The sequence below is a fragment of the Oncorhynchus mykiss genome, chromosome 7 (assembly GCF_057628025.1).
Source record: "Oncorhynchus mykiss isolate SJ-2025 chromosome 7, ASM5762802v1, whole genome shotgun sequence".
Lineage (NCBI taxonomy): Eukaryota > Metazoa > Chordata > Actinopteri > Salmoniformes > Salmonidae > Oncorhynchus > Oncorhynchus mykiss.
In genome coordinates, this window is record NC_143028.1 from 28,430,637 (window position 1) to 28,439,064 (window position 8,428).

Sequence of the window (8,428 nt, forward strand, 5' to 3'; positions counted from 1 at the left end):
ATCATTTCGTTTCACCAGCTGTTCGTAATTTTTTTGTCACCCAGGCCATCATTTGTCCTGAAAGCTGGTGCTGTCTGATATATACACAGGAAGTCAGTGATAAAGGATGAGATGAAAGGCTTCCCTTCACACAACAGGGTCAAAGGGCAAATGAAGATGGATTCAGGAATTACACTGAAATTGGAGCGCTTTGTGGGGGTTTGATTCTCAACTGAAATTATATTAATCAGGGGTTGCCACAATCTCTCATTGAACTACAGATGACTACATCGTTTCAATCTAGTCACTCACTGAATGCATTATCTATCTATAGTGAGCTCATGCCAGCAGTATCAGAGCTTACAGTTAGAGTTTATTTTCTTTCTTTTCTTTCTTGTGCCCACATGATAGTAGAGCCATTTTGGATCGGGGGTGACGTAGTTTCCATGGCAACAACCAAATGGAGTGGGGACAAGGGGATGATACACCTTTTTTTTTACTAGAGGTCCGAAATTGGGCAGTGTGTCAGCTGGTCTAATGGAAATTAAACAACTGAGATCCACAAGGCCAAAATTAGTGAGCTCGCTAGCCTTTCCTCTTAGTGTAGGAGCAGGTTGCCTGGGTGCAGTTCTCCCACAGTCATAGGCAGCCTTTTGTCTCCATGCATAAACAAATTCCACACAACCTCTGACACAGTCAGAGACGCATTCCTTTCCCACACAACAATGAGGGCTTTTGTGTGCAGGCCGCCCTGTGTTTTCTTTTCATTTTTATTGCTTTGGAACTTTTTGCATGGAAAATGGTATAATCTCTCGGGTGGTTTTGCTCCATTTGATCACAGCTGTACTAGTGTGTCTTCCCCCAGAAGTCAAGGACAAAAGAACCAAATGCTTTGAGGCATGTGATGTTATCTTTTGTTGAAGTCCTATCATTATTTGTTTAATGCCTAGGGGTTGTTGATGGTGAAAATATGAAAAGACTCAAGAATTTCCAAAAGGGTAAGCTATACAGAAGCCCCAATGAAGCCACTATTTCAGCTACTATTTGGACTCTTGATGTGTGTTCTAAATAGAGCAGACAAGAAATACATCTTAGATAGAAGGAACCCTGCTCCTACATAAAAAAAAGTACAATTTATTTATTTTTTATTTCACCTTTATTTAACCAGGTAGGCAAGTTGAGAACAAGTTCTCATTTACAATTGCGACCTGGCCAAGATAAAGCAAAGCAGTTCGACACATACACAGAGTTACACATGGAGTAAAACAAACATACAGTCAATAATACAGTAGAAACAAGTCTATATACAATGTGAGCAAATTAGGCGAGATAAGGGAGGTAAAGGAAAGAAAAAAGGTCATGGTGGCAAAGTAAATACAATATAGCAAGTAAAACACTGGAATGGTAGATTTGCAGTGGAAGAATGTGCAAAGTAGAAATAAAAATAATGGGGTGCAAAGGAGCAAAATAAATAAATAAATAAAATAAAATAAATACAGTAGGGAAAGAGGTAGTTGTTTGGGCTAAATTATAGGTGGGCTATGTAAGGGTGCAGTAATCTGTGAGCTGCTCTGACAGCTGGTGCTTAAAGCTAGTGAGGGAGATAAGTGTTTCCAGTTTCAGGGATTTTTGTAGTTCATTCCAGCAGAGAACTGGAAGGAGAGGCGGCCAAAGAAAGAATTGGTTTTGGGGGTGACCAGAGAGATATACCTGCTGGAGCGCATGCTACAGGTGGGTGATTGCTAAGGTGACCAGCGAGCTGAGATAAGGGGGGACTTTACCTAGCAGGGTCTTGTAGATGACATGGAGCCAGTGGGTTTGGCGACGAGTATGAAGCGAGGGCCAGCCAACGAGAGCGTACAAGTCGCAGTGGTGGGTAGTATATTGGGCTTTGGTGACAAAACGGATGGCACTGTGATAGACTGCATCCAATTTGTTGAGTAGGGTATCGGAGGCTATTTTGTAAATGACATCGCCGAAGTGGAGGATTGGTAGGATGGTCAGTTTTACAAGGGTATGTTTGGCAGCATGAGTGAATGATGCTTTGTTGCGAAATAGGAAGCCAATTCTAGATTTAACTTTGGATTGGATGTGTTTGATGTGGGTCTGGAAGGAGAGTTTACAGTCTAACCAGACACCTAGGTATTTGTAATTCGTATTCTAAGTCAGAGCCGTCCAGAGTAGTGATGTTGGAAGGGCGGGCAGGTGCAGGCAGCGATCGGTTGAAGAGCATGCATTTAGTTTTACTTGTATTTAAGAGCAATTGGAGGCCACAGAAGGAGAGTTGTATGGCATTGAAGCTTGCCTGGAGGGTTGTTAACACAGTGTCCAAAGAAGGGCCAGAAGTATACAGAATGGTGTCGTCTGCGTAGAGGTGGATCAGAGACTCACCAGCAGCAAGAGCGACATCGATGTATACAGAGAAGAGAGTCAGTCCAAGAATTGAACCCTGTGGCACCCCCATAGTGATTGCCAGAGGTCCGGACAGCAGACCCTCCGATTTGACACACTGAACTCTATCAGAGAAGTAGTTGGTGAACCAGGCGAGGCAATCATTTGAGAAACCAAGGCTGTCGAGTCTGCCGATGAGGATGTGGTGATTCAGATCCAGATCAATGAATGCGGCTGCACAGTAATGTTTCTTATGGATGGCGGTTAAGATATCGTTTAGGACCTTGAGCGTGGCTGAGGTGCACCCATGACCAGCTCTGAAACCAGATTGCGTACAGAGAGGATATGGTGAGATTCGAAATGGTCAGTAATCTGGTTATTGACTTGGCTTTCGAAGACCTTAGAAAGGCAGGGTAGGATAGATATAGGTCTGTAGCAGTTTGGGTCAAGAGTGTCCCCCCCCTTTGAAGAGGGGGATGACCGAAGCTGCTTTCCAATCTTTGGGAATCTCAGACGACACAAAAGAGAGGCTGAACAGGCTAGTAATAGGGGTGGCAACAATTTCGGCAGACAATTTTAGAAAGAAAGGGTCCAGATTGTCTAGCCCGGCTGATTTGTAGGGGTCCAGATTTTGCAGCTCTTTCAGAACATCAGCTGACTGGATTTGGGAGAAGGAGAAATGTGGAAGGCTTGTGCGAGTTGCTGTGGGGGGTGCAGTACTGGGGTAGGGGTAGCCAGGTGGAAAGCATGGCCAGCCGTAGAAAAATGCTTATTGAAATTCTAAATTATAGTGGATTTATCAGTGGTGATTTTTCAGACAGTGTTTCCTATCTTCAGTGCAGTGGGCAACTGGGAGGAGGTGTTCTTATTCTCCATGGACTTTACAGTGTCCCAGAACTTTTTTGAGTTGGTGTTGCAGGAAGCAAATTTCTGCTTGAAAAAGCTAGCCTTGGCTTTTCTAACTGCCTGTGTATAATGGTTTCTAGCTTCCCTGGGGGGGGGGGGGGGGGGGGGGGGGGGCTGTTCGATGCTAATGCAGAAAGCCATAGGATGTGTTTGTCTTGGTTAAGGGCAGTCAGGTCTGGGGAGAACCAGTTCCTGGTTCTAAATTTCTTGAATGGGGCATGCTTATTTAAGATGGTGAGGAAGGCATTTAAAAAAAATAACCAGGCAATCTCTACTGATGGGATGAGATCAATATCCTTCCAGGATACCACGGCCAGGTCGATTAGAAAGGCCTGCTCGCTGAAGTGTTTCAGGGAGCGTTTGACAGTGATGAGTGGAGGTCGTTTGACCGCTGACCCATTACGGATGCAGGCAATGAGGCAGTGATCGCTGAGATCTTGGTTGAAGACAGCAGAGGAGTATTTAGAGGGCAAGTTGGTTGGGATGATATCTATGAGGGTACCTCCCTTTGTACCTCCCCCCCCTTGGGTTGTGCCGTGGCGGAGGTCTTTGTGGGTCCACCTGACTGTGCTGCTGCTCCAGTTTCAACTGTTCTGCCTTATTATTATTCGACCATGCTGGTTATTTATGAACATTTGAACATCTTGGCCATGTTCTGTTATAATCTCCACCCGGCACAGCCAGAAGAGGACTGGCCACCCCACATAGCCTGGTTCCTCTCTAGGTTTCTTCATAGGTTTTGGCCTTTCTAGGGAGTTTTTCCTGGCCACCGTGCTTCTACACCTGCATTGCTTGCTGTTTGGGGTTTTAGGCTGGGTTTCTGTACAGCACTTTGAGATATCAGCTGATGTACGAAGGGCTATATAAATACATTTGATTTGATTTTGATTTGATTTGATTTAAGCATGTTCCAGTTAAGGTCGCCTAGCAGCACTAGCTCTGAAGATAGATGGGGGGCAATCAGTTCACATATGGTGTCCAGAGCACAGCTGGGGGCAGAGGGTGGTCTATAGCAGGCGGCAACGGTGAGAGACTTGTTTTTAGAGAGGTGAATGTTTAAAAGTAGAAGTTCAAATTGTTTGGGTACAGACCTGGATAGTAAACAGAACTCTTCAGGCTATCTTTGCAGTAGATTGCAAAACTGCCCCCTTTGGCAGTTCTCTCTTGTCTGAAAATGTTGTAGTTTGGGATGAAAATTTCAGAATTTATTGGTGGTCTTCCTAAGCCAGGATTCAGACACAGCTAGAACATCCGGGTTGGCAGAGTGTGTTAAAGCAGTGAATAAAACAAACTTAGGGAGGAGGCTTCTAATGTTAACATGCATGAAACCAAGGCTATTACGGTTCCAGAAGTCGTCAAAAGAGAGATGAGAGAACAATGAGAGAACACAATAAAGAATATGACAATAGACGGCGGCTATTCAATCCCTATCGTGAAAATTCTGCATTACAGCGTGATTCAAATTTAAAGGCAATGTTCCCAACGTTAGCAAAGACTACATTCACAGTAAGCGCAGCATATGTCGGCTCAATTGGAAATTACCTTTACATTTCTAGCGCGCAATCAAATCAAATGTTATTTTCTCACATGCACATGGTTAGCAGATGTTAATGCGAGTGTAGCGAAATGCTTGCGCTTCTAGTTTCGACAGTGCAGTAATAACAAGTAAACTAACAATTCCACAACAACTACCCAATACACACAAATCTAAAGGGATGGAATAAGAATATATAAATATACATTTATGGATGAGCCTGTCCTTGACCGAGCGGCATAGGCAAGATGCAATAGATGGTATAAGGTACAGCATATACATATGAGATGAGCAATGTAAGATATGTAAACATTATTAAAGTGGCTCTATTTAAAGTGACTAGTGATACATTTATTAAAGTGGCCAATGATTTGAGTCTGTATGTAGGCAGCAGCCTCTCTGTGTTAGTGATAGCTGTTTAACAGTCTGATGGCCTTGAGATAGAAGCTGTTTTTCAGTATCTCGGTCTCAGCTTTGATACACCTGTACTGACCTTGCCTTATGGATGGTAGCGGGGTGAACAGGCAGTGGCTGTTGTACTTGATGATCTTTTTGGCCTTCCTGTGACATCGGGTGCTGTAGGTGTCCTGGAGGGCAGGTAGTTTTCCCCCGGTGATGCGCTGTGCAGACCACACCACACTCTGGAGAGCCTTGCGGTTGAGGGCGGTGCAGTTGCCTTACCAGGCGGTGATACAGCCCTACAGGATACTCTCAATTGTGCATCTGTAAAAGGTTGTGAGGGTTTTAGGTGACAAGCCACATTTATTCAGCCTCCTGAGGTTGAAGAGGCGCCGTTGCACCTTCTTCACCAAACTGTCTGTGTGGGTAGACCATTTCAGTTTGTCCGTGATGTGTAAGCCGAGGAACTTAAAACTTTACACCTTCTCCACTACTGTCCCATCGATGTGGATAGAGGGGTGCTCCCTCTGCTGTTTTCTGAGGTCCACGATGAGGGGAGGGGGAGGGGCTGACTATGTACCCTTGTGGGGCCCCAGTGTTGAGGATCAGCGAAGTGGAGATGTTGTTTCCTACCTTCACCACCTGGGTGCGGCCCGTCAGAAAGTTCATGACCTAGTTGCATAGGGCGGGTTTAAGACCCAGGGCCTCAAGCTTAATGATGAGCTTGGAGGGTACTGTGGTGTTAAATGCTGAGCTGTAGTCAATGAACAGCATTCTTACATAAGTTTTCCTCTTGTACAGATGGGATAAGGCAGTGTACAGTGTGATGGCGATTGCATCGTCTGTGGACCTGTTGTGGCGGTATGCAAACTGAAGGGGGTCTGGGGTGGCAGGTAAGGTGGAGGTGATATGATCCTTGACTAGTCTCTCAAAGCACTTCATGATGACAGAAGTGAGTGCTACAGGGAGATAGTCATTTTGTTCAGTTATATTTGCCTTCTTGGGTACAGGAACAATGGTGACCATCTTGAAGCATGTGGGGAGAGCAGACTGGGATAGGGAGCGATTGAATACGTCCGTTAACACACCAGGCTGCTGGTCTGCACATGCTCTGAGGACGCGGCTAGGGATGCCGTCTGGGCCAGCAGCCTTGTGAGGGTTAACACGTTTAAATGTCTTACTCACTTCGGCGGGTCGCGTCGGTGGCACTGTATTATCCTCAAAGTGGGCAAAGAAGTTGTTTAGTTTGTCTGGAAGCAACATGTTGGTGTCTGTGACGTGGCTGATTTTCTTTTTATAGTCCGTAATTGACTGTAGACCCTGCCACATACGTCTCGTGTCTGAGCCGTTGAATTGCGACTCCACAATGTCCATAAATCGACATTTCACTAGTTTGATTGCCTCGCAGAGGGAATAACTAAACTGTTTATATTCGGACATATTCCCAGTCATCTTTCCATGGTTAAATGCGGTGGTTTGTGCTTTCAGTTTTGCGCGAATGCCGCCATCTATCCACAGTTTATGGTTAGGGTAGCTTTAGCGATACAGATTAAATTCAATCTGATCACACTTTTTGTCTTATAAGCACCTTTAAAAGGCAATGTTCCAACATTCGCCGAGACCACGTTCAAGGTAAACACTGCATATGTCGGCTCAATCGGAAGTTACCTTTAACAAACAATAACAAAGCGAGCACCCCACCATTGATTTGGTAAATAGCTAAGTGATGGGGCTGGAGAAACGTAACTACTCTCAAATTCATAGACAGAGCTATGGATGCATTCCATGAGTTCAAAAATTACAGTTTTAATCATATTTTCAAGCTATACTGTGTTTGTTTAGAATTATATTGTTTACAAACAAAGGAGTAAAACAATTACAGTACATTCGGGAAAGTATTCAGACATCTTGACTTTTTCCACATTGTGTTACTTTACAGTCTTATTCTAAAATGGATTTAAATGTTGTTTTTCCTCATCAATTTACAGACAATACTCCATAATGACAAAGCAAAAATCATTGTTTATAATTTGTTTATAACAGGCTTGGAGTTTGCCAAAAGGTACCCAAAGGATTCTCAGACCATGAGAAACAACATTTTCTGGTCTGATGAAACCCTTTGGCCTGAATGCCAAGGCTTACATCTGGGGGATACATGGCACCATCCCTAAGCTGAAGAATGGTGGTTGCAGTATCAGGCTGTGGGGATGTTTTTCAGAGGCAGGGACTGGGAAACTAGTCAGGATCGAGGGAAAGACCCAGTCTGATGTCCTGTGCAGCGACGGCCCACATCCAACCTGACAGAGCTTGAGAGGATCTGCAGAGAAGAATGGGAGAAACTCCCCAAATACATGTGTGCCAAGGTGTGTCAAGCTCTTAGCGTCATACCCAAGAAGACTCGAGGCTGTAATCGCTGCCATAGGTGCTTCAACAAAGTACTGAGTAAAGGGTATGAATACTTATGTAGATGTGATATTTCAGTTGTTTATTTAGAATAAATTTACAAAAATACCTGTTTTTGCATTGTCATTATGGGGTATTGATTTTAGATTGATGAGCGGGCATAAGCATAAGGCTGTAACAAAACAAAATGTGAAAAGAAACAAAGGGTCTGAATACTTTTCGAATGCACTGTATATATTTAAAGCAAGGATATGTATATGTACTGTATATTTTTTGGGGGTTCTGATGGGGTAACACATTTAAACTCAGCTCATGATATATGTTTTTTTCTTAAAGAATCAATGGGTATATACTGTATATCATGAATTTAAAAGTCCCAAAATGGATGTAGCAATTGCATATTGCCCCTTTAAATGTCAAGCATGCTATTAACTGGATTGAATCTAGGCCTAAAATCAGGGTCTGATTACACGTTCCCTGGGGCCGACCTCCAAAATGTGTAGAATTGCAGGAAATTTGCTTTAAAACCCTAACATTTTCTATAAGCATCATGGAAAAATGTGTAGAATAGCATGAGATTAGCTATAAAACTGCACAGTTTTCCTCACTGCCCCATGGCAAAATGTGTAGAATTGCAGGAAGTTAACTGTCCCCCCCACCTTAGCCAAACCCATCTTGAAATTTAGAAACAGAGAGATGCTTACCCAGGAGGCCATTGTAATTGGTATGTCTCATTTCAAGAGGGGACTGGACTGTGTTTGGAAGGCAGTTTCAATAGCACAGCTATGGAGTGGTACTCACGTAGCCTCTCATTGA